We start from the raw sequence: 27846 nt of genomic DNA on the forward strand, positions 1-27846 counted from the left end.
AAACTGGTTTAATATGTTAACACCAGATATTTTTTTCCTTATTCACAAAACAACTTGCTGCAATACCTATTTATGACATTTGTTATTGGGCAGCGGAGATGGAAGAAAACTAAACTCCCTGCCGACCTGGCATCTTTTCACTCCCTCCTCTCTACATTTTCTTCATCTGTTTCTGCTGCTAAGGCCACTTTCTACCACTCTAAATTCCAAGCATCTGCCTCTAACCCTAGGAAGCTCTTTGCCACATTCTCCTCCCTCCTCTCTCCCCCCCCCCTCCTCTCTCTCTGTGGATGACTTCGTCAACCACTTTGAAAAGAAGGTTGACGACATCCGATCCTCGTTTGTTAAGTCTAATGACACTGCTGGTCCTGCTCACACTGCCCTACCCTATGCTTTGACTTCTTTCTCCCCTCTCTCTCCAGATAAAATCTTGCGACTTGTGACTGCAGGCCGCCCAACAACCTGCCCGCTTGACCCCATCCCCTCCTCTCTTCTCCAGACCATCTCCGGTGACCTTCTCCCCTACCTCACCTCGCTGATCAACTCATCCTTGACCGCTGGCTATGTCCCTTCCGTCTTCAAGAGAGCGAGAGTTGCACCCCTTCTCAAAAAACCAACACTCGATCCCACTGATGTCAACAACTACAGACCAGTATCCCTTCTTTCTTTTCTTTCCAAAACTATTGAGCGTGCCGTCTTTAGCCAACTCTCTTGCTATCTCTCTCAGAATGACCTTCTTGATCCAAACCAGTCAGGTTTCAGGACTGGTCATTCAACTGAGACTGCTCTTCTCTGTGTCACGGAGGCTCTCCGCACTGCTAAAGCTAACTCTCTCTCCTCTGCTCTTGTCCTTCTAGACCTGTCTGCTGCCTTTGATACTGTGAACCATCAGATCCTCCTCTCCACCCTCTCCGAGCTGGGCATCTCCGGCGCGGCTCACTCCTGGATCGCGTCCCTACCTGACCGGTCGCTCCTACCAAGTGGCGTGGCGAGAAGCTGTCTCCGCACCACGTGCTCTCACCACTGGTGTCCCCCAGGGCTCAGTTCTAGGCCCTCTCCTATTCTCCCTATACACCAAGTCACTTGGCTCTGTCATATCCTCACATGGCCTCTCCTATCATTGCTACGCTGACGATACACAACTAATCTTCTCCTTTCCCCCTTCTGATAACCAGGTGGCGAATCGCATCTCTGCATGTCTGGCAGACATATCAGTATGGATGACGGATCACCACCTCAAGCTGAACCTTGGCAAGACGGAGCTGCTCTTCCTCCCGGGGAAGGACTGCCCGTTCCATGATCTCGCCATCACGGTTGACAACTCCGTTGTGTCCTCCTCCCAGAGTGCGAAGAGCCTTGGCGTGACCCTGGACATCAAGGCGGTGACCCGATCCTGCAGGTTCATGCTCTACAACATTCGGAGAGTACGACCCTGCCTTACACAGGAAGCGGCACAGGTCCTAATCCAGGCACTTGTCATCTCCCGTCTGGATTACTGCAACTCGCTGTTGGCTGGGCTCCCTGCCTGTGCCATTAAACCCCTACAACTCATCCAGAATGCCGCAGCCCGTCTGGTGTTCAACCTTCCCAAGTTCTCTCACGTCACCCCGCTCCTCCGCACACTCCACTGGCTTCCAGTTGAAGCTCGCATCTGTTACAAGACCATGGTGCTTGCCTATGGAGCTGTGAGGGGATCGGCACCTCTGTACCTTCAGGCTCTGATCAGTCCCTACACCCAAACGAGGGCATTGCGTTCATCCACCTCTGGCCTGCTGGCTCCCCTTCCTCTGCGGAAGCATAGTTCCCGCTCAGCCCAGTCAAAACTGTTCGCTGCTCTGGCACCCCAATGGTGGAACAAGCTCCCTCACGACGCCAGGACAGCGGAGTCACTCACCACCTTCCGGAGACATTTGAAACCCCACCTCTTTAAGGAATACCTGGGATAGGATAAAGTAATCCTTCTACCCCGTAAATGTAAATGTAAAATTAATAACTGCAATTGAATGATTCAATTATCTGGAAAATATATTGCATTATAAATGTAAAATGTTAATACATTATCTGTTGATTTATGTAATATGTATTACATTATAATGAATTATTACATTATCTGGTGGCTACTACATTATCAGTTATGTTAACAGTATTTCAATGTTTGATATAAAACAGTCAGTCAGTGACATCTACAGGAGTGATGACCAGTGGGGCTGAGTTTTTACCAGTGAAATTATTACCAGGGCTGAAGAATGGATAGAGTTTCTCAGTGAAGGTGTAGCCAGTGTATGAGTGGATATGAGACTTGGCCTCCACATTGTAGAAAGAGACCTGACCCTTCTCATAATCCACAAACACCCCCACCTTCTGGGGCTCCTCTCTAAGGAAGAGGGGGACAGTGGGGACAGCACCAGCCCAGTACTCTCCATTCCTCAGCATCACAGTCCAGTATCCATCCTCAGGGTTCAGGTAAATCGTCCCCTTCATGTTGACGGACTTTGTGGCCACTCCTAAAGACCAGCCAGTCTTCTCCTTCACCTGCACCTCATAGTAGAATCTCCTGAGGAGAAGCCCTCCTTTCCACGACACAGACAGAGATATCAAACCTCTCTGGGTTGTCAGGGAGATGCTGCCATTCGTCTCCAAATATAACTTGTTTCCCGTCTTCAGACAGGATGAGTTGGGGATGTGCTGTATCAGGATCTAGAGTCACATCCACTGTGGAGAGAAACATACACTTTTATTAGAATTAGAACATTTCAGTGGATATATAACATAAATCTGGGGAACTGCATTTTACTGCATAACACATTATTCTCTGACATTGGATATTTTTGTGAATGGTATGACATCTAAAATAATGTAATAGTCTATACATGTAGCACTCTACATGGAGTTAACATAGAGGACGGTTGAGTCTAACTGAAGAGTAACACACAGGACTGTTGAGTCTAACTGAAGAGTAACATACAGGACTGTTGAGTCTAACTGAAGAGTAACACACAGGACTGTTGAGTCTAACTGAAGAGTAACATACAGGACTGTTGAGTCTAACTGAAGAGTAACATACAGGACTGTTGAGTCTAACTGAAGAGTAACATATAGGACTGTTGAGTCTAACTGAAGAGTAACACACAGGACTGTTGAGTCTAACTGAAGAGTAACACACAGGACTGTTGAGTCTAACTGAAGAGTAACATACAGGACTGTTGAGTCTAACTGAAGAGTAACACACAGGACTGTTGAGTCTAACTGAAGAGTAACACACAGGACTGTTGAGTCTATCTGAAGAGTAACACGCAGGACTGTTGAGTCTAACTGAAGAGTAACACACAGGACTGTTGAGTCTAACTGAAGTGTAACATACACTGACCAGAACATTTTCTGATTGTTTCCAAGTTCTAAAATATGAAAGGTAACACTTTACTTGAAGGGGGGTATACTTAAGGTATTTATAACATCTTTATGAAACCAGTCATAACACCTCCATGAGTGTTGCAGTATAATTGATAAGAACCTGTTAACAATACTATCTACTATTCTACTACTACCTTAAAAAATCTAAACTGTCACTTTAAGTAGTCATTATTGTCACACTAACCATAGTCCATGGTCATATTCTTCAGGTTTCTTCTCACATACTCAGCCTCTCTCTGTTGCTGTGGGTCTAAGCTGAGAGTAGCTATGGTCTTCTTCAGAGCAGCAGTTCTGATGTCCATCAGTTCTTTCTCAAATGATGCCTCTTGTTTTAGCGCTGCATTTTTTATACTGAGCTCACGAAAATCATGTTTGAGTTTACAGTTCTCCTGCTCCAAGTTCTTCAGCTCAGAGTTCTCCTTCTTCAGCTCACTGATTGTATTCTTCAGATCAGAAATCTTCCGATAAGAATCTTCTTCCTCCTCTTGAACTTCTATTATCTTCCTCTTTTTAGAGACGTTCTCCCTCTCCTCCTCCTCAGTCTCAGTCTCCTAATTAAGAGAAAACATGAAACACACAGTTCAGGTAATATAATACGTTCACAGGTCAGTTCATCTCATTATAATAGTGTTATAAGTGCTTGTAGTTAAGTGTTTGTAGTCATTCAAATAGTGTATTGTTAATGACAGCACCTCTTTGATGCTCTCTGTCTGTCCAGCGTTGCCATGGTGGTCTTTGTGTCCCCCGTCTCCAGTGACCTCAGCCAGGGTGTGTCTCTGCAGTGCTGGGACGGTGTAGTGCTGCCTGACGTGGCTCTCACAGTAGGAGACAGTGCAGGTCAGACAGGACTTGACCGCTCTGAGCTTCTGTCCAGAGCAGATATCACAGGCCACGTCCCCAGGCCCAGCGTAGCTCAGAGCAGGGAGGGCAGGACTGAAGCCTGCCTGCTGGAGCCCCTGGAGGACCCTGGCCAAGGCTGTGTTAGTGATGAGCACAGGCCGGACTCTGGATCTCTTACAGCACTGGAGACACACATAGTCTCCTGGAGGGCCGGGCTGGACCCAGTATGTGCTGATGCACTGCCTGCAGTAACTGTGTCCACAAGGAATGGAGATTGGGTCCCTCAGCACCTCTGAACACACAGAGCATTTGAACAGATCCTCAGTCAGCAGACTGGCACTGAGAAAGAGAGGGGGTGGGGTTAGTACATGGCCTTCCTCCTAAACTCTACCAGTCTGCAGTCTTCTAAAGCAGCCGATATACCTTAGATCAAACTCCACTCTCTCCTGATTAGTCCTGCAATTCATACAGAAATATACAGTATCTCACAAAAGTGAGTACACCCCTCACATTTTTGTAAATATTTCAGTATATCTTTTCATGTGACAACACTGAAGAAATGACACTTTGCTACAATGTAAAGTAGTGAGAGTGTACAGCTTATATAACAGTGTAAAGTTGCTGTCCCATCAAAATAACACAACACACAGCCATTAATGTCTAAACCGCTGGCAACAAAAGTAAGTACACCCCTAAGTGAAAATGTCCAAATTGGCCTCAATTAGCTATTTGCCCTCCCCGGTGTCATGTGACTTGTTAGTGTTACAAGGTCTCAGGTGTGAATGGGGAGCAGGTGTGTTAAATTTGGTGTCATCGCTCTCACACTCCCTCATACTGGTCACTGGAAGTTCAACATGGCACCTCATGGCAAAGAACTCTGAGGATCTGAAAAAAATAATTGTTGCGCTACATAAAGATGGGCTATAAGAAGATTGCCAAGACCCTGAAACTGAGCTGCAATACGGTGGCCAAGACCATACAGCAGTTTAACAGGACAGGTTCCACTCAGAACAGGCCTCGCCATGGTCGACCAAAGAAGTTGAGTGCACGTGCTCAGCGTCATATCCAGAGGTTGTCTTTGGGAAATAGACGTATGAGTGCTGCCAGCATTGCTGCAGAGGTTGAAGGGGTGGGGGGTCAGCCTGTCAGTGCTCAGACCATACGCCGCACACTGCATCAAATTAGTCTGCATGGCTGTCGTCCCAGAAGGAAGCCTCTTCTAAAGATGATGCACAAGAAAGCCCGCAAAACAGTTTGCTGAAGACAAGCAGACTAAGGACATGGATTACTGGAACCATGTCCTGTGGTCTGATGAGACCAAGATAAACTTATTTGGTTCAGATGGTGTCAAGCGTGTGTGGCGGTGACCAGGTGAGGAGTACAAAGACAAGTGTGTCTTGCCTACAGTCAAGCATGGTGGTGGGAGTGTCATGGTCTGGGGTTGCATGAGTGCTGCCGGCACTGGGGAGCTACAGTTCATTGAGGGAACCATGAATGCCAACATGTACTGTGACATACTGAAGCAGAGCATGATCCTCTCCCTTCGGAGACTGAGCTGCAGGGCAGTATTCCAACATGATAACGACCCCAAACACACCTCCAAGACGACCACTGTCTTGCTAAAGAAGCTGAGGGTAAAGGTGATGGACTGGCCAAGCATGTCTCCAGACCTAAACCCTATTGAGCATCTGTGGGGCATCCTCAAACGGAAGGTGGAGGAGTGCAAGGTCTCTAACATCCACCAGCTCTGTGATGTCATCATGGAGGAGTGGAAGAGGACTCCAGTGGCAACCTGTGAAGCTCTGGTGAACTCCATGCCCAAGAGGGTTAAGGCAGTGCTGGAAAATGATGGGGGCCACACAAAATATTGACACTTTGGGCCCAATTTTGACATTTTCACTTAGGGGTGTACTCACTTTTGTTGCCAGCGGTTTAGACATTAATGGCTGTGTGTTGTGTTATTTTGAGGGGACAGCAAATTTACACTGTTATACAAGCTGTACACTCACTACTTTACATTGTAGCAAAGTGTCATTTCTTCAGTGTTGTCACATGAAAATATATACTGAAATATTTACAAAAATGTGAGGGGTGTACATACTTTTGTGAGATCCTGTATATCTAGCTGCAATCTCTCTGGACAGGCCTTTATCAATAAATCAAATCAATCAAATGTATCAACCCTCTCACCTTGGATCAGGGGGACAGGCTCCTCCACTGAAGTTGATGTCTTGGCCCTTTGACCTGTCACTCTTCATAGACAGACAGCTGGGAGCAGGAGACTCCACTCTCTCCTGTTTGACACTAAATAAAATAGGCATTCATATGTTCTTCTCATAAAGTCAATATCTTAGACAGAAAGGTGGTTTGTATATATGATTTGTATGTAGTTTGTCCTGTAGAGTATTTATCAGAGTGAAACTGAACCTTGGTTAGTGTTTATCCCTCAGACAGCCTCTCTCTCTGACTCAACTCCTGCTCATGACTTCAGGGTCTCCCTCAGGCTCCATACAGTCTAATGTCTCTTCAGAATCTGGACTGCTCAGACAGATCTCACTCAGAAAACCTAGCCAGTAAACAAACATTTATGGCTATATATAGAGTAGAATATAAGTCTATATCTAGAAGTAGTTTCACACAGCATTGCATCTTAGTAATCATGCATTATGTCACCCTTTATAAAGTACAGTTGTTTTTATGTTATGCCACGTTTGGTAATGGACCCTATAGTGAGCTGTTATGTCACCCTTTATAGAGTATGACATAAGCTCATCGATTACTTGTGAATCATCTATGTAGTGCTTAAATACTTTATGTATGTTAGATAAAGTCTTTATACTGTAAGTTGTAGTTAGTTTAAAAGGGACCCTGCCTTCTTACCTGATCACATAAATCATCTGTTGTAGGGATATTGAGTGTTCATGTTTTCAACCTCTCTGCAAAAGAGAACCCATTATCAAACAGGCAGAGGCTGTATGTAGAAGCTGGCTGGCTGCTCAAAAGCTAAAGTAAAAAAAAATACTTTCAATAATATCATTGTTTTATATTCCCTTTACTTATAAAGATACAGTGCATTGGAAAGTATTCAGACCCCCTTTACTTTTTCCACATTTTGTTACGTTACAGCCTTATTCTAAAATTGATTAAATCGTTTTTCCCTCCTCATCAATCTCACACACAATAGCCCATAATGACAAAGCGAAAACAGGTTTTTAGAAATGTTTGCAAATGTATTAAAAATAAAAATAAACTTTGCTATGAGTCTTGAAATTGAGCTCAGGTGCATCCTGTTTCCATTGATCATCCTTGAGATGTTTCTACAACTTGATTGGAGTCCACCTGTGGTAAATTCAATTGATTGGACATTATTTGGAAAGGCACACACCTGTCTATATAAGGTCCCACAGTTGACAGTGTATGTCAGCGCAAAAACCAAGCCATGTGGTCGAAGGAATTGTCCTTAGAGCTCAGAGACGAGGCACAGATCTAGGTAAGGGTACCAAACCATTTCTGCAGCATTGAAGGTCCCCAAGAACAGTGGCTTTCAGCATTATTAAATGGAAGAAGTTTGGAACCACCAAGACTCTTCCTAGGACCACCATCTCTGCAGGACTCCACCAATCAGGCCTTTATGATAGAGTGGCCAGACGGAAGCCACTCATCAGTAAAGGCACATGACAGCCCGCTTGGAGTTTGCCAAAAGGCACATAAAGGACTCTCAGACTATGAGAAACAAGATTCTCTGGTCTGATGAAACCAAGATTGAACTCTTTGGCCTGAATGCCAAGCGTCACGTCTGGAGGAAATCTGGCACCATCCCTACGGTGAAGCATAGTGGTTGCAGCATCATGCTGTGGGGATGTTTTTCAGCGGCAGGGACAGGGAGACTAGTTAGGGTCGGGGAAAGATGAACATAGCAAAGAGAACAGAGAGATCCATGATGAAAACCTGCTCCAGAGCACTCAGGACCTCAAACTGGGGCAAAGGTTCACCTTCCAACAGGACAACGACCCTAAGCACACAGCCAAGACAACGCAGGAGTGGCTTCAGGACAAGTCTCTGAATGCCCTTGAACCTGATCTAACATCTCTGGAGAGAACTGAAAATAGCTGTGCAGCAACGCTCCCCATCCAACCAAACAGAGGATGAGAGGATTTGCAGAGAAGAATGGGAGAAACTCCCCAAATACAGGTGTGCCAAGCTTGTAGTGTCATACCCAAGAAGACTAGAGGCTGTAATCGCTGCCAAAAGTGCTTCAACAAAATGCTGATTATAGGGTCTGATTACTTGCAGTACCAGTCAAAAGTTTGGACACACCTACTCATTCAAGGGTTTTTCTTTATTTGTACTATTTTCTACATTGTAGAATAATAGTGAAGACATCAAAACTATGAAATAACACATATGGAATCATGTAGTAACCAAAGAAGTGTTAAACAAATCAAAATATATTTTATATTTGAGATTCTTCAAAGTAGTCACCCTTTGCCTAGATGACAGCTTTGCACACTCTTGGCATTCTCTCAACCAGCTTCATGAGGTAGTCACCTGGAATATATTTCAATTAACATGTGTGCCTTAAAGTTAAAAGTTAATTTGTAGAATTTATTTCCTTCTTCATGCGTTTGAGCCAATCAGTTGTGTTGTGACAAGGTAGGGGGGTATACAGAAGATAGCCCAATTTGGTAAAAGACCAAGGCCATATTATGTCAAGAACAGCTCAAATAAGCTAAGAGAAACGACAGTCCATCATTACTTTAAGACATGAAGGTCAGTCAATCCGGAAAATGTCAAGAACTTTGAAAGTTTCTTCAAGTGCAGTCGCAAAAACCATCAAGCGCTATGATGAAACTGGCACTCATGAGGACCGCCACAGGAAAGAAAGACCCAGAGTTACCTCTGCTGCAGACGATAAATTCATTAGAGTTAACTGCATCTCAGATTGCAGCCCAAATAAATGCTTCACAGAGTTCAAGTAACAGACACATCTCAACATCAACTGTTCAGAGGAGACGGAGTGAATCAGGCCTTCATGGTCGAATTGCTGCAAAAGAAACCACTACTAAAGGTCACCAATAAGAAGACAAGACTTGCTTGGGCCAAGAAACACGAGCAATGAACATTAGACCAGTGGAAATGTGTCCTTTGGTCTGGAGTCCAAATTGGAGATTTTTGGTTCCAACGCCATGTCTTTGTGAGATGTGGTGTGGGTGAACGGATGATCTCCGCATGTATAGTTCCCACCCTAAAGCATGGAGGAGGAGGTGTTATGGTGTGGGGGGTACTTTGCTGAGTGACACTGTCTGTGATTTTTTCAGAATTCAAGGCACACTTAACCAGCATGGCTACCACAGCATTCTGCAGCGATACGCCTCCCATCTGGTTTGGGCTTAGTGGGACTATCATTTGTTTTTCAACAGGACAATGACCCAACACACATCCAGGATGTGTAAGGGCTATTTTACCAAGAAGGAGAGTGATGGAGTGCTGCATCAGATGACCTGGCCTCCACAATCCCCGACCTCAACCCAATTGAGATGGTTTGGGATGAGTCGGATGGCAGTGTGAAGGAAATGCAGCCAACAAATGTTAAGCATATGTGGGAACTCTTTATAGAGACTGTTGGAAAAGCATTCCAGGTGAAGCTGGTTGAGAGAAACCAAGAATGTGCAAAGCTGTTATCAAGGCAAAGGGTGGCTTTTTGAAAAATCTCAAATATAAAATATATTTTGATTTGTTTAACACTTTTTGGTTACTACATGATTCCATTGTGTTATTTCATAGTTTTGATGTCTTCACTATTATTCTACAATGTAGGAAATAGTAAAAATAAAGAAAAACCCTTGAATGAGTAGGTGTGTCCAAACTTTTGACTGGTACAGTATGTTATGTAAAAATGTTATACAAAATACCACCCACATTTTTTTCGGGTCTTAGGAGATATGGCAAATGTGCCCACTCTGGTCTTGGAACATGCGCTCTAGAAAACTGCTCGCAGAAAGAGACCTACAGTGCAGGTAGGCTACCAACATTATGTTATTATTATAAACGCAACATGAGCTGAAATAATAAATCCCAGAAATGTTCCATACGCACACAAAGCTTATTTCTCTCAAATGTTGTGCCCAAATTTGTTTACAGCCTTGTTAGTGAGCATTTCTCATTTGCCAAGATAATCCATCCACCTGACAGGTGTGGCATATCAAGAAGCTGATTAAACAGCATGATCATTACACAGGTGCTCCTTGTGCTGGGGACAATAAAAGGCCACTTTAAAATGTGCAGTTTTGTCACACAACACTGAGGAGTATGAAAAAAAAAAAAAAAAAAAATATATATATATATATTATGTATGCACTCACTAACTGTAAGTCGCTCTGGATAAGAGCGTCTGCTAAATGACTAAAATGTAAAAATGAGTATTTCTGTCTGTAATAAAGCCTTTTTGTGGGGAAAAACTCATTCTGATTGGCTGGGCCTGGCTCCTCAGTGGGTGGGCCTGGCTGCCAAGTGGATGGGCCTATGCCCCTGCCCAGTCATGTGAAATCCATAGATTAGGGCCTAATGAATTTCAATGGACTAATTTCCTTATATGATCTGTAACTAGGGCTGTTGCTGTGACCGTATTACCGCCACACCGGCGGTCACGAGGCATGAAGGTAGTCATATTCCGTATGACCGTTTAGTCACGGTAATTAGGCTTCTCCAAGCTCTGATGCTGCTGATGGTCATTAGTGGCCTACCAAACCTGCTACCTACCTGGTACTCAAGCACTCTATTGTCCCTCTATTCACTCTGACATCAATGCAAATGTTTTTGAAAATCTATTCAAAACACTTCATGAGAGCCCATGAGCTCATGTTGCACAACATTTCTGTAGGCTACGCAACCGCGGGAGAAAACAGAGTGATGGCCGCTAATAAAAAGAGGAGGATCCTAAACGTTCCTAATATTAAGCACATTGCTTATATTTACAACAGGAGTATAGCCTGTTGCGTCCTCCATTGCCTATTTAAGTACATAGATGACATGTATTTTTCCCCCGCTGCCCCTGTTTCGATATGGGTGCATGATAATGGTCCATTCTAAATCAAAACAAATGTCACACATATAATTTAGTATATGTAAAGACAAGATAAATCAAGAATAGTCTGATGGGTGACAATATTAGCCTATCACTTGTGAATTATATATTATCACTTGTGAATGATGCCCAGCATAAGAAACAACCCCTTTTTTTTGCAACTTTTTCTAACCATAGTCGCACACCTCATGTAGCCTAGCCCATAGGCCTATATGTTTTATTAAGGTTTGTATCACAACAAAAGTGGCCTAATAATTTCTTAAAATTAAGCACATTCATCTGCTTTACAAGGGGGTGTAGAGCATAACTGGCATATAAACTCAGCAAAAAAGAAACGTCCCTTTTTCAGGACCCTGTCTTTCAAAGATAATTCGTAAAAATCAAAATAACTTCACAGATCTTCATTGTAAAGGGTTTAAACACTGTTTCCCATGCTTGTTCAATTAACCATAAACAATTAATGAACATGCACCTGTGGAACGGTCGTTAAGACACTAACAGCTTACAGACGGTAGGCAATTAAGGTCACAGTTATGAAAACTTAGGTCACTAAAGAGGCCTTTCTACTGACTCTGTAAAACACCAAAAGAAAGATGCCCAGGGTCCCTGCTCATCTGCATGAACGTGCCTTAGGCATGCTGCAAGGAGGCATGAGGACTGCAGATGTGGCCAGGGCAATAAATTGCAATGTTCGCCAAAGGTGAGACGCCTAAGACAGCGCTACAGGGAGACAGGACGGACAGCTGATTGTCCTCGCAGTGGCAGACCACGTGTAACAACACCTGCACAGGATTGGTACATCCGAACATCACACCTGCGGGACAGGTACAGGATGGCAACAACAACTGCCCAAGTTACACCAGAAACGCACAATACCTCCATCAGTGCTCAGACTGTCCGCAATAGGCTGAGAGAGGCTGGACTGAGGGCTTGTAGGCCTGTTGTAAGGCAGGTCCTCACCAGACATCACCGGAAACAACGTCGCCTATGGGCATAAACCCACCATCGCTGGACCAGACAGGACTGGCAAAAAGTGCTCTTCACTGACGAGTCACGGTTTTCTCTCACCCAGGGGTGATGGTCGGATTCGCGTTTATCGTTGAAGGAATGAGCGTTACACGAGGCCTGTACTCTGGAGCGGGATCGATTTGGAGGTGGAGGGTCCGTCACGGTCTGGGGCGGTGTGTCACAGCATCATCGGACTGAGCTTGTTGTCATTGCAGGCAATCTCAATGCTGTGCGTTACAGGGAAGACATCCTCCTCCCTCATGTGGTACCCTTCCTGCAGGCTCATCCTGACATGACCCTCCAGCATGACAATGCCCCCAGCCATACTGCTCGTTCTGTGCGTGATTTCCTGCAAGACAGGAATGTCAGTGTTCTTCCATGGCCAGCGAAGAGCCTGGATCTCAATCCCATTGAGCACGTCTGGGACCTGTTGGATCGGAGGGTGAGGGCTAGGGCCATACCACCCAGAAATGTCCGGGAACTTGCAGGTGCCTTGGTGGAAGAGTGGGGTAACATCTCACAGCAAGAACTGGCAAATCTGGTGCAGTCCTTGAGGAGGAGATGCACTGCAGCACTTAATGCAGCTGGTGGCCACACCTGATACTGACTGTTACTTTTGATTTTGACCCCCCCTTTGTTCAGGGACACATTATTCAATTTCTGTTAGTCACATGTCTGTGGAACTTGTTCAGTTTATGTCTCAGTTGTTGAATCTTGTTATGTTCATACAAATATTTACACATGTTAAGTTTGCTGAAAATAAACGCAGTTGACAGTAAGAGGACGTTTCTTTTTTTGCTGAGTTTATAAGCAGCACCTGAGTTTCATGTTTGGGGAAGATAATTTTCACCATAAAAATGCACCTTTATGATAAAAGCATTACATGCATAATTGCATTTATGGTCACTTTTGATAATGGTGTTTTCCACTAATGGAACATTTGTGGTTATAGCCTACTACCATGTGCGCATTGCTGCGCTTATAATGTGAAGAAATAGCCTAATAGTTTATCAACATTTTAAGCTAAAAGTTCTGATCTGTTGCGTCAGCCACATTGCATAAAAAACGTTTTTGTTGATGTTAGTGGTTGTATTAATTTGGGATCTATCGCATCCCACAACTGTCCCAGACTATGTTTAGAATATGTATTTCTTGCACAGAATATAATAGGTCGACTTTTGTACTATGGGGGATAGTAGATTGACATAGGCTAGTTCTTTTGCTGTTTGTTAAGCCTACTCATCTTGTTGGCTGATGAAAAGTAAATGTGGACAGCTCTTCCAATATCTTCAATATACACCTCGGAATTGGACCTGTGTGTTTATGTTAATTAACGGTCAATTACGGTGAAACCGACAATTACTTGCTTGACAATCACCTGCTCACGAAATTTCGTGACTGCCACATCTCTATCTGTAACTCAGTAAAATCTTTGAAATTGAGTTCCAATATTTGCGCATAAAGGCGTTTCCACCGCCATTTCTCGCATCATACATTTTACCCACACAAAAAGGTCCCAACATGTCAAACGAACAAATTGTCTGTCTGAATTTATTAAATTGTACCGGCATTGTTTCTATATGTTTCTATCAGCCCAGTCGTGACTTTTTTCATGCGTCAGGTAATTCATCAGCATGAAATGGTTGGATAGAAACCTGGTTATTTAGATCTATTGTAAGTGGCAGCGCCATTAGAAAAATGTGTTTCCCCATAACATGAAGGCCTAGTGAGTTTACAGAAACTCTTCCTCACCTGAAAACTACAGAATGCAGCCCAAAATGTACTCTAATATGACTGTCATTCATAGCCACTTTACACATATCGGATACATAAATTATCATTTCAGTAGTATTTTTCTACCAGAACTTTATCAGAACAATCAAATACGTAGCAGGTTGCATAACCTAGGCCTACACTCTTACGTTTTAACACATGGTGGTTACGGCAATGTGTTTCATGAAAGAAAATAATAATTCAAATTGTTTCTATAACACTTTTAAACATTAAATAAAACATAAAAATGAGATTATTGCATCTTATTTACCAATCTCTGCAAACAATTGGAACAGGAGTATCGAACTGCGCGTCCTCTAAAATTGCGTCTTTAACTTTACTTTTACTTTCAGTTTGACAGTAAAATACCTATCATGACAGGACCTCCTGTAGCTCAGTTGGTAGAGCATGGCGCTTGCAACGCCAGGGTTGTAGGTTCGATTCCTACGGGGGCCAGTATGAAAAATGTATGCACTCACTAATTGTAAATCGCTCTGGATAAGAGCGTCTGCTAAATGACTAAAATGTAAAATGACAGGTCCAATTCTGAATACTGCTCTACTGCTGGGTAGAACTGTTGTAGTACAATGGCACCATCTAGTGGCTGGAAACTGAACCATATTTTAAAGTTTGTGATTGGAGATGGTTTTGAAGAAAACATTGAAATTAAGCATTGACAATCCGTTTGCTTATTATAAAGGACTTAATATTGACGTATTTAAATATTATTCTCGTATTATATTTTACAAATTTAGCACAGCCCCACAAAGCTTCAGTCCACACGGTTGACTGGACTGATAAATACTGCTGTCTTCTACTCACTAGCAGGTGGCATTAATATACAGTGTTGAGCACTTTAACTCAGTAAGACTTTTCTCACACACACAAACACACACACAGTCTTGCACAGCTAACCTTGTGGGGACATACAATTCAGTCCCATTCAAAATCAAATTTTCCCTATCCCCTAACCCTAAACCTAACCCTAACCCTAACCTGTATCCTTACCCTAAACCTAACCCTAACCTTAACCCCAACCTTAACCCCAAAAACGAACCTTAACCTTAACCCTTAGCTCCTAACCCTAACCCTAAAACTAACCCTAGCTCCTAATTCTAACCCTAAACCTAATTCTAACCCTAACCCTAACACTAATTCTAACCTTAACCCTAAACCCCCTAGAAATAGCATTTCACCTTGTGGGGACCAACAAAATGTCCCCAGTTGGGTTAGAATTAGTCCCCACAAGTATAGTTAAACACACACACACACACACACACACACACACACACACACACACACACACACACACACACACACACACACACACACACACACACCCACACACACACACACACACACACACACACACACACACACACACACACACACACACACACACACACAGGAGTGGATTGGTTGGATGCACTTTCTCGGTCTGATCCCAAATCAATCTCACACTACCTATCATTAGGTCCTCGATACCAATTGTAGCGCTGAAGAGAACAATGTCACAGCTGGGCTTGAACCAGTGACTCTGCTGTTAAGCACACTATCTCCTGTGCCATAAAGGTCAGGACCTATTGGTTGTGGCCATAGGCCAGGGAAGCTGCACCTTCACTTCTCCTTTTGGTTCTGAGTGGATAGCTACTATAGTCTCCACGCTCCATTCAGCTCTGTTGGGGTGTGTTGACTTTCCACCATATTGTTTATACCCATCTAGCCCTCTCAGATCTGCAGATGGAAGTAAACAAGGACATAATGGTAGAAGTGAAGTGTTGGTTTGGAACTGGGCCTCGGAGTGTGTCCTAGTGTACTCTGATGCAGGAGATCTCCTTCAGGCAGAGGGAGAGAGAGAGGGGGAAGAAATAGATAGAGGGGGTAGAAAAAGAGAGAGAGAGCTAGGGGGTAGAAAGAGAAAAGGAGAGAGTGAGAGAGAGAGAGAGAGAGAGAGAGAGAGAGAGAGAGAGAGAGAGAGAGAGAGAGAGAGAGAGAGAGAGAGAGAGGAGAGAGAGAAATGAGATGAGCACACAGAAAAAAGGCAGAAAACAAAACATGTAGTGAGATGTGATGGTGAGTCTTGCTGTGTGATATCTACAGTGAATGTCCTCCTGCTTAGAATGTTATTACATTATGATGACAGCTATTTTCTTTAAGGCATTTAGAGATGAACAAAACTTGTTATTATATTACAAAGGGGTGGAGATTAAAATAGCATGTCATCTCTCATAGTCCACAGTGACCATAGGAACAGAGTATATGTTAAGCCACAGACAGACGGGTATGATTGCTTGCTGAGAGTACTTAACACCTCTGCACAGTGTGCCGGACATAATTAGCAAACCCAGTGCAGACCGATTCTACATTTAAAAACTGTCGAAAATGATGTCCGTCAGTCGCCCACCGGCAGGGTAGTCCCTATATCACACTGCGCCAACAGAAAGAGAACGGCGATCAAATGGCCCCTTACTGTACAGACAGACAACCTGTCTGGTGAGTTTTCTACTTTAGACCAGGAGTGGGCAAACATTTTCAGATTCTTGGGATTTCGAAATTCAGCGGAGGACTGCATAGCTTTGTTTTTTTTACTGATTTGTTCGTCAAAATCAATTTGCAGGCCAGAAAACACACCATCCATCTGAGTAGCCCCTGTCTGTCTCCCCAGCCCTGGTATCTCTCAGAGAGCAACCCCTGTCTGTCTCCCCCAGCCCTGGTATCTCTCAGAGAGCAACCCCCTGTCTGTCTCCCCAGCCCCTGGTATCTCTCAGAGAGCAACCCCTGTCTGTCTCCCCAGCCCTGGTATCTCTCAGAGAGCAACCCCTGTCTGTCTCCCCAGCCCTGGTATCTCTCAGAGAGCAACCCCTGTCTGTCTCCCCAGCCCTGGTATCTCTCAGAGAGAAACCCCTGTCTGTCTCCCCAGCCCTGGTATCTCTCAGAGAGCAACCCCTGTCGGATGTATCTCAGAGCCAGAGGACAAATCTCACTAATTACAACACTCACCACGGTCAGGTTGGCGAGTGTGTGTGTGTGTGTGTGTATTGTAATTAGTGCGAGTTGTCCTCTGGCTCTGAGATACATTCAGCCTCTTGCGAATTGAAGGACAATTATGAAACACATCTCACTTGTTTCCTGTCTTCAGACAGGATGAGTTGGGGATGTGCTGTATCAGGATCTAGAGTCACATCCACTGTGGAGAGAAACATACAATTCATTAGAATTTGAAAATATCAGAGGATATAACATCAATGTTGGGAACTGCATATTACTTTATAGTTACATATAAAGAGGGAGAGAACAGTTAGACATGAGAGAATAGTGACACCAGGTCAGGCACTAATGTTGGGCGATTAGGCCTGGCTCACAGTCGGCTCCAATTCATCCCAAAGGTGTTCGATGGGGTTGAGGTCAGTGCTCTGTGCAGGCCAGTCAAGTTCTTCCACACCGATCTCAACAAACCATTTCTGTATAGACCTCGCTTTGTGCACGGGGGCACTGTCATGCTGAAACAGGAAAGGGCCAAAGTTGGGATGAAGTTGGAAGCACAGAATCATCATTGTCTGCTGTAGCATTAAGATTTCCTTCATTGGAACAAGGGGCCTAGCCCGAACCATGAAAAACAGCCCCAGACCATTATTCCTCCTCCACCTAACTTTACAGTTGGCACTATGCATTCGGGCAGGTAGCGTTCTCCTGGCATCCGCCAAACCCAGATTCATCCATCGGACTGGGCTATGGTGAAGTGTGATTCATCACCCCAGAGAACGCATTTTCACTGCTCCAGTGTCCAATGGCGCGCGCTTTACTCCACTCCATCCGACCGCTTGGCATTGCGCATGGGGATCTTATGCTTGTGTGCGGCTGCTCGGCCATGGAAACCAATTTCATGAAGCTCCTGACAAAGAGTTCTTGTGCTGATGTTGCTTCCAGAGGCAGTTTGGAACTTCGGTAGTGAGTGTTGCAACCGATGACAGATGATTCTTACGCGCTCCAGCCCTCGGCGGTCCCATTCTGTGAGCTTGTGTGGCCTACCACTTCGCTGCTGAGCTGTTGTTGCTCCTAGATGTTCACTTACAGTTGACCAGGGAAGCTCTAGCAGACAGAAATTTGACCAACTGACTTGTTGAAAGGTGACATCCTATAACCGTGCCACGTTGAAAGTCACTGAGCTCTTCAGTAAGGTCATTCTACTGCCAATGTTTGTCTATGGAGATTGCATGGCGGTGTGCTCGATTTTATATACCTGTCAGCAACGGGTGTGGCTGAAATAGCCGAATCCGCTAATTTGAAGGGGTGTCCACATACTTTAGTATACATAGTGTATCATATCAAGAGGCAGGTAAATGCTGCCTATTGTTTCAGTGCAACATTGATATTACCCAGCTCATATTTGATGTCATGTTTGAGTTTGGAGTTCCCCTCCTTTAACTGGATGTTCTTCAGCTCAGAGTTCTCTTCCTCAGTACCATGCTCACTCTCCATAGCCCCCTCCTGAAGAGAAAACATGAAATACACAGTTCAGCTATACTGTCATTGTAATCAAAATAAATCAAGTGTTTGTAGTCATATCAAATAGTGCATTGTTAATGACAGCACCTCTTTGATGCTCTCTGTCTGTCCAGCGTTGCCATGGTGGTCTTTGTGTCCCCGTCTCCAGTGACCTCAGCCAGGGTGTGTCTCTGTAGTGTTGGGATGGTGTAGTGCTGCCTGACGTGGCTCTCACAGTAGGAGACAGTGCAGGTCAGACAGGACTTGACCGCTCTGAGCTTCTGTCCAGAGCAGATATCACAGGCCACGTCCCCAGGCCCAGCGTAGCTCAGAGCAGGGAGGGCAGGACTGAAGCCTGCCTGCTGGAGCCCCTGGAGGACCCTGGCCAAGGCTGTGTTAGTGATGAGCACAGGCCGGGCTCTGGATCTCTTACTGCACTGGGGACACACATAGTCTCCTGCAGGGCCGGGCTGGGCCCAGTATGTGCTGATGCACTGCCTGCAGTAACTGTGTCCACAGGGAATGGAGACCGGGTCCCTCAGCACCTCTGAACACACTTAGCAATCATGCATTATGTCACTCTTTATAAAGCACAGTTGTTTTTTATCAACAACATTTAATAAAAAGCTTGTTTATGTGCCCTTCCCAACGATGCAGATAAACAATAATATTATACAAATAGTAACACAATAGGAATAAAATACACAAGAATGAAGTACAATGAAAGGATTTCTTGCAACCTCTCCTTGCATTTCAACAGCAAAAAAAGTATTCAACAAAAATATAGTAAGAAACATAATCATGCAGGACAGTAATTAATTGTTATAGTAAGTCATGTAATAATCTAATTTCAGGGGCTTACTGAAAATATAACAATGCATACAGACCTACTGTTCCTGTTGCATTTATTGGACTGTTTTTATTCTTCCCAATGTCATGTTATTCAGGAAGAAGAATTTGGATCTTGGCCACTAATGTGATATGGTCCACAGAGCTAGATGGATCTCGTCCACTAAGGTGATATGGTCCACAGAGCTAGATGGACAGGTAGGTCTTCTTGGATTACATTATGAAGAAAACGACCAGCACCGACAAACTGTGGTTTAGTATGTTAACACTTTATTTTTTTAGCCTTATCCACAAAATAACTTGGTGCTGAACTGATTACAATACTTATTTATGATATTTGTTAATGCATTAATAACTGCAATTGAATGATTACGTTATCAGGAAAGGTTATTGCATCATAAATGTAAAATATTAATACATTATCTGCTGATTTATGTAATATGTATTACATTATAATTAATTATTACATTATGTGGTCGCTATTACAATAGCAGTTATATTAACATTATATCAGGCCTCCCGAGTGGCGCAGCGGTCTAAGGACCCAGGTTCGATCCCAGGCTGTGTTGCAGCCGGCCATGACCGGGAGACCCTTGAGGTGGCGCACAATTGGACCAGCGTCGTCTGGGTTAGGGGAGGGTTTGGCCGGCTGGGATGTCCTTGTCCCATTGCGCTCTAGAGACTCCTTGTGGTGGGCCGGGCGCATGCACGCTGACTTCGGTCGCCAATTGTACAGTGTTTCCTCCGACACATTGGTGCGGTTGGCTTCCGGGTTAAGCGAGCAGCGTGTCAAGAAGCAGTGCGGCTTGGCAGGGTCGTGTTTCGGAGGACGCATGGCTCTCGACCTTCGCCTCTCCCGAGTCCGTATGGGAGTTGCAGTGATGGGACAAGACTGTAACTACCAATTGGATATCACGAAATTGGGGAGAAAAAGGGGTAAAAAGTACAAAAAATAAGATAAATTATATTTAAAAAGTAAACGTTACTTCAATGTTTGATATAAAACAGTCAGTCAGTGATATCTACAGGAGTGATGACCAGTGGGGCTGAGTTTTTACCAGTGTAGTTATTACCAGGGCTGAAGAATGGATAGAGTTTCTCAGTGAAGGTGTAGCCAGTGTATGAGTGGATATGAGACTTGGCCTCCACATTATAGAAGGAAACCTGACCCTCCTCATAATCCACAAACACCCCCACCTTCTGGGGCTTCTCTCTCAGGGGAGAGGAGGACAACAGGGTTAGCAGCAGCCCTGTACTCTCCATTCCTCAGCAACACAGTCCAGTTTCCATTCTCAGGGCTCACTGTAATCTCCCCCTTCCTGTTGATGGACTCTCTGACCACTCCTAAAATCCACCCAGTCTTCCCCTTCACCCGAACCTCATAGTAGAATCTCCCTGAGGAGAAGCCTTCCTTTCCCAGGACACAAGGAACAGTATCAAACTTTTCTGGGTTGTCAGGGAGATCCTGTTTTATGTCTCCACATTTAACTTGTTTCCTGTCTGCAGACAGGATGAGTTTGGGATGTGCTGTATCAGGATCTAGAGTCACATCCACTGTGGAGAGAAACATACACTTTATTAGAATTAGAACATGTCAGTGGATATATAACATAAATCTGGGGAACTGCATTTTACTGCATAACACATTATTCTCTGACATTGGATATTTTTGTGAATGGTATGACATCTAAAATAATGTAATAGTGTATTAATGTAGCACTCTACATGGAGTTAACATACAGGACTGTTGAGTCTAACTGAAGTGTAACACACACTGACCAGAACATTTTCAGATTGTTTCAATATCTAAAATATGAAAGGTAACATTTGAAGGGGGTAAACATAATGACATCTTTATGAAACCAGTCATAACTGAGTGTTGCAGTATAATTGATAAGAACCTGTAAACAATACTATCTACTATTCTACTACTACCTTAAAAAATCTAAACTGTCACTTTAAGCAGTCATTATTGTCACACTAACCATAGTCCATGGTCATATTCTTCAGGTTTCTTCTCACATACTCAGCCTCTCTCTGTTGCTGTAGGTCTGAGCTGAGAGTAGCTATGGTCTTATTCAGATCAGCAGTTCTCATGTCAAACAGTTCTTTCTCAAATGTTGCCTCTTGTTTAAGCGCAGCATTCTCCTTACTGAGCTCAAGCACATCATGTTTGAGCTTAGAGATCTCCTGCTCCAACTTTGAGTTTAACTTAGAGATGTTCTTCAGTTCAGAGATCTCCTTCTTCAGCTCAGAAATGGTCTTCAGATCAGAAATTCCCTCAGAATCTTCTTCCTTCTGTTTAACTTCCATCTTTTTAGAGACGTTCTCCCTCTCCTCCTCCTCAGTCTCCATAGTCTCCTCCTTAAGAGAAAACATGAAACACACAGTTCAGTTCATCTCATTATAATAGTGCTTGTAGTTAAGTGTTTGTAGTCATTCAAATAGTGTATTGTGAATGACAGCACCTCTTTGATGCTCTCTGTCTGTCCAGCGTTGCCATGGTGGTCTTTGTGTCCCCCGTCTCCAGTGACCTCAGCCAGGGTGTGTCTCTGCAGTGCTGGGACGGTGTAGTGCTGCCTGACGTGGCTCTCACAGTAGGAGACAGTGCAGGTCAGACAGGACTTGACCGCTCTGAGCTTCTGTCCAGAGCAGATATCACAGGCCACGTCCCCAGGCCCAGCGTAGCTCAGAGCAGGGAGGGCAGGACTGAAGCCTGCCTGCTGGAGCCCCTGGAGGACCCTGGCCAAGCCTGTGTTAGTGTAGAGCGCAGGCCGGACTCTGGATCTCTTACTGCACTGGGGACACACATAGTCTCCTGCAGGGCCGGGCTGGGCCCAGTATGTGCTGATGCACTGCCTGCAGCAACTGTGTCCACAGGGAATGGAGACCGGGTCCCTCAGCATCTCTGAACACACAGAGCATATTAATTGATCCTCAGTCAGCAGACTGGCACTGAAGTCACTGCGGAGAAACAGGAGAGAGAGAGAGAGAGAGAGAGAGAGAGAGAGAGAGAGAGAGAGAGAGAGAGAGAGAGAGAGAGAATGTTAGCATATGAAACACAGTACATACAGTGAGGAAAATAGTATTTGATCCCCTGCTGATTTTGTACGTTTGTCCACTGACAAAGACATGATCAGTCTATAATTTTAATGGTAGGTTTATTTGAACAGTGAGAGACAGAATAACAACAAAAAAATCCAGAAAAACGCATGTCAAAAATGTTATAAATTGATTTGCATTTTAATGAGGGAAATAAGTATTTGACCCCTCTGCAAAACATGACTTAGTACTTGGTGGCAAAACCCTTGTTGGCAATCACAGAGGTCAGACGTTTCTTGTAGTTGGCTACCAGATTTTCACACATCTCAGGAGGGATTTTGTCCCACTCCTCTTTGCAGAAGTCATTAAGGTTTCGAGCCTGACATTTGGCAACTCGAACCTTCAGCTACCTCCACAGATTTTCTATGGGATTAAGGTCTGGAGACTGGCTAGGCCACTCCAGGACCTTAATGTGCTTCTTCTTGAGCCACTCCTTTGTTGCCTTGGCCGTGTGTTTTGGGTCATTGTCATGCTGGAATACCCATCCACGACCCATTTCCAATGCCCTGGCTGAGGGAAGGAGGTTCTCACCCAAGATTTGACGGTACATGGCGCCGTCCATCGTCCCTTTGATGCAGTGAAGTTGTCCTGTCCCCTTAGCAGAAAAACACCCCCAAAGCATAATGTTTCCACCTCCATGTTTGACGGTGGGGATGGTGTTCTTGGGGTCATAGGCAGCATTCCTCCTCCTCCAAACACGGCTAGTTGAGTTGATGCCAAAGAGCTCGATTTTGGTCTCATCTGACCACAACACTTTCACCCAGTTCTCCTCTGAATCATTCAGATGTTCATTGGCAAATTTCAGACGGGCCTGTATATGTGCTTTCTTGAGCAGGGGGACCTTACGGGCGCAGCAGGATTTCAGTCCTTCACGGTGTAGTGTGGTACCAATTGTTTTCTTGGTGACTATGGTCCCAGCTGCCTTGAGATCATTGACAAGATCCTCCCGTGTAGTTCTGGGCTGATTCCTCACCGTTCTCATGATCATTGCAACTCCACGAGGTAAGATCTTGCATGGAGCCCCAGGCCGAGGGAGATTGACAGTTTTTTGTGTTTCTTCCATTTGCGAATAATCGCACCAACTGTTGTCACCTTCTCACCAAGCTGCTTGGCGATGGTCTTGTAGCCCATTCCAGCCTTGTGTAGGTCTACAATCTTGTCCCTGACATCCTTGGAGAGCTCTTTGGTCTTGGCCATGGTGGAGAGTTTGGAATCTGATTGATTGATTGCTTCTGTGGACAGGTGTCTTTTATACAGGTAACAAGCTGAGATTAGGAGCACTCCCTTTAAGAGTGTGCTCCTATTCTCAGCTCGTTACCTGTATAAAAGACACCTGGAGGAACCAGAAATCTTTCTGATTGAGAGGGGATCAAATACTTATTTCCCTCCTTAAAATGCATATCAATGTATAACATTTTTGACATGCGTTTTTCTAGATTTTGTTGTTGTTATTCTGTCTCTCACTGTTCAAATAAACCTACCATTAAAATTATAGACTGATCATGTCTTTGTCAGTGGGCAAACGTACAAAATCAGCAGGGGATCAAATACTTTTTTCCCTCACTGTATATTATCACAGCAAGATCTCATTGTGATGTACACACTATCTAGCTGCAGTCTGGACCTTTATCACCTCTCACCTTAGATCAGAGAGACAGACTCCTGCTCTGAAGTTTATGTCTTGATCCAGTGACCAGTCACTCTTCATAGACAGACAGCTGGAAGCAGGAGACTCCTCTCTCCCATGCTTGACACTACACATAACAAAAGCACAGACAAAAGCACATCTTAGATGTAGATGTATTATAGTGTCCACAAAGCACAGAAATCAGTTTTCCCTTTCTGAATCTCACTACACTGAACAATTCAGGAAGCTGAACCAAAAGCAGAACATAGCTGGTCCCACAACTGTCAGACGTTGGTATATAATGGGTTAAGATAAATAAAGCTGCATCTTTTATATGTTGGCATATATCAGTTAAAGCTGTAACACTGTTCTCACCTTGAGTCAGGGAGATTTACTCTTTTGAATTTGATATCTTGCTCCATTGACCTGTCACTCTTCATAGACACACAGCTGGGAGCTGCTCTCTCCTGCTTGACACTACACATTAAATAACATTTAAAATAAGCCATTATTATGTTCCATATTTTTGATATGTTTTCTTATCATGTTTATCCCTCAGACAGCCTCTCTCTCTGACTCACCTCCTGCTCATGACTCCAGGGTCTCCCTCAGGCTCCATACAGTCTAATGTCTCTTCAGAATCTGGACTGCATCAGATCTCTCACTCAGAGAGAGACAAACTACTAGTAAATACAAACATCATACATGAATATAATGGCTGTGCAGTGTGCACAGTAGGCTACTGCACTTTAAATAGTATGTTCTTTCTCATATGTAATGTATCAACTGGCCATGTGATCATATTTCATGACTTTATCAAGAGATTAAATCGTGAGCAGATTCCATTTAGAGAACCTCCATGTTCTTTGTTAAACTTGCAAACAATTTCAGGTGTTTGGATCTCTACAAATGAATGTAGTATTAGTAGTATTAGTAGTAGTATTAGTTGTAGACATAGTAGTATAAGTAGTAGTATTAGTCATATTATTAGTAGTAGACATAGTAGTATTTGTAGTAGTATTTGTAGTAGTATTAGTAGTAGTGTTAGTAATAGACATAGTAGTATTTGTAGTAGTATTAGTAGTAGTATTAGTCATAGTATTAATAGTAGACATAGTAGTATTTGTAGTAGTATTATTAGTAGACATATTAGTATTAGCAGTAGTAGAGGGTAGTAGTATTCATCATAGTATTGGTAGTAGCAGTAGTAGTAGCAGTAGTTGTAGTATTAGTAGTAGACATAGTAGTATTAGTAGTAGTATTAGTCATAGTATTAGTAGTAGATATATTAGTATTTGTAGTAGTATTAGTCAGTATTAGTAGTATACATAGTCGTATTAGTAATAGACAGTAATATTAGTTGTAGATATATGTAGTATTAGTAGTAGACATAGTAGTATTAGTAGTAGACATATTATTAGTATTACTAGGTAGAATTAGTAGTGTACATAGGAGTATTAGTAGTATTAGTATTAGTATTAGTATTAATATTAGTATTAGTATTAGTATTAGTATTAGTAGTAGACATAGTAGTACTAGTAGTATTAGTAGTAGACATAGTAGTATTACAAGTAAACATAGTAGTATTAGTAGTAGTATTAGTAGTATTAGACATAGTAGTACTAGAAGTATTAGTAGTATACAGTGGGGGAAAAAAGTATTTAGTCAGCCACCAATTGTGCAAGTTCTCCCACTTAAAAAGATGAGAGTGGCCTGTAATTTTCATCATAGGTACACGTCAACTATGACAGACAAAATGAGAATTTTTTTTCCAGAAAATCACATTGTAGGATTTTTTATGAATTTATTTGCAAATTATGGTGGAAAATAAGTATTTGGTCAATAACAAAAGTTTCTCAATACTTTGTTATATACCCTTTGTTGGCAATGACACAGGTCAAACGTTTTCTGTAAGTCTTCACAAGGTTTTCACACACTGTTGCTGGTATTTTGGCCCATTCCTCCATGCAGATCTCCTCTAGAGCAGTGATGTTTTGGGGCTGTCGCTGGGCAACACAGACTTTCAACTCCCTCCAAAGATTTTCTATGGGGTTGAGATCTGGAGACTGGCTAGGCCACTCCAGGACCTTGAAATGCTTCTTACGAAGCCACTCCTTCGTTGCCCGGGCGGTGTGTTTGGGATCATTGTCATGCTGAAAGACCCAGCCACGTTTCATCTTCAATGCCCTTGCTGATGGAAGGAGGTTTTCACTCAAAATTTCACGATACATGGCCCCATTCATTCTTTCCTTTACACAGATCAGTCGTCCTGGTCCCTTTGCAGAACAGCCCCAAAGCATGATGTTTCCACCCCCATGCTTCACAGTAGGTATGGTGTTCTTTGGATGCAACTCAGCATTCTTTGTCCTCCAAACACGACGAGTTGAGTTTTTACCAAAAAAGTTCTATTTTGGTTTCATCTGACCATATGACATTCTCCCAATCCTCTTCTGGATCATCCAAATGCACTCTAGCAAACTTCAGACGGGCCTGGACATGTACTGGCTTAAGCAGGGGGGACACATCTCGCACTGCAGGATTTGAGTCCCTGGCAGCGTAGTGTGTTACTGATGGTAGGCTTTGTTACTTTGGTCCCAGCTCTCTGCAGGTCATTCACTAGGTCCCCCCGTGTGGTTCTGGGATTTTTGCTCACCGTTCTTGTGATCATTTTGACCCCACGGGGTGAGATCTTGCGTGGAGCCCCAGATCGAGGGAGATTATCAGTGGTCTTGTATGTCTTCCATTTCCTAATAATTGCTCCCACAGTTGATTTCTTCAAACCAAGCTGCTTACCTATTGCAGATTCAGTCTTCCCAGCCTGGTGCAGGTCTACAATTTTGTTTCTGGTGTCCTTTGACAGCTCTTTGGTCTTGGCCATAGTGGAGTTTGGAGTGTGACTGTTTGAGGTTGTGGACAGGTGTCTTTATAATGATAACAAGTTCAAACAGGTGCCTTTAATACAGGTAACGAGTGGAGGACAGAGGAGCCTCTTAAAGAAGAAGTTACAGGTCTGTGAGAGCCAGAAATCTTGCTTGTTTGTAGGTGACCAAATACTTATTTTCCACCATAATTTGCAAATAAATTCATTAAAAAATCCTACAATGTGATTTTCTGTAATTTTTTTCTCAATTTGTCTGTCATAGTTGACGTGTACCTATGATGAAAATTACAGGCCTCTCTCATCTTTTTAAGTGGGAGAACTTGCACAATTGGTGGCTGACTAAATACTTTTTTCCCCACTGTACATATTAGTATTAGATATAGTAGTATTATTAGTATTATTAGCAGTATTAGAAGTAGACATTAGTATTAGTGGTATTAGAAGTAGACATAGTAGTATTAGTAGTATTACCGGTATTATACACATATTATAAATATGTGTACGATTTTATTACCATAGGTTACAGCATTGTAGCCAATTTGAGGACATGCCTGCTTAATTCAAGCTAAGACATTATACTACATATTGTTATTAAAATGTCCCAATATTCTATGCAAATAACTGTACTAGTTTTCTCTTACTTACTTCTTTTTTCTTACCAAGAACTGGAGTAACCGACTCTGCACCGATAGTCCGCTTAATGTTTCCCTGAGGTGAGGTGATAAACTATTAACCTTTACTCTAAGTGAACACGTAGCAATTGTCAGGTGACAGGGCAGGTGACAG

At 43.4% G+C, this 27846-nt stretch overlaps 1 long non-coding RNA gene and 1 pseudogene across 1 annotated transcript; both read right to left on the reverse strand.

Annotated features, from left to right (window-relative positions):
- Window positions 1-1973: 1973 nt before the first annotated feature.
- On the reverse strand, window positions 1974-27766 carry LOC121579653 (annotated as a pseudogene).
- Window positions 6729-14481, reverse strand: LOC123486162. Its single transcript, XR_006659269.1, has 3 exons — window positions 14388-14481; window positions 7132-7187; window positions 6729-6817 (listed from the first exon to the last, which is right to left on the reverse strand). It is a non-coding gene; the product is annotated as an uncharacterized LOC123486162 (long non-coding RNA).
- Window positions 27767-27846: the final 80 nt, after the last annotated feature.

Source organism: Coregonus clupeaformis, unplaced genomic scaffold (genome assembly GCF_020615455.1).
Source record: "Coregonus clupeaformis isolate EN_2021a unplaced genomic scaffold, ASM2061545v1 scaf1041, whole genome shotgun sequence".
Lineage (NCBI taxonomy): Eukaryota > Metazoa > Chordata > Actinopteri > Salmoniformes > Salmonidae > Coregonus > Coregonus clupeaformis.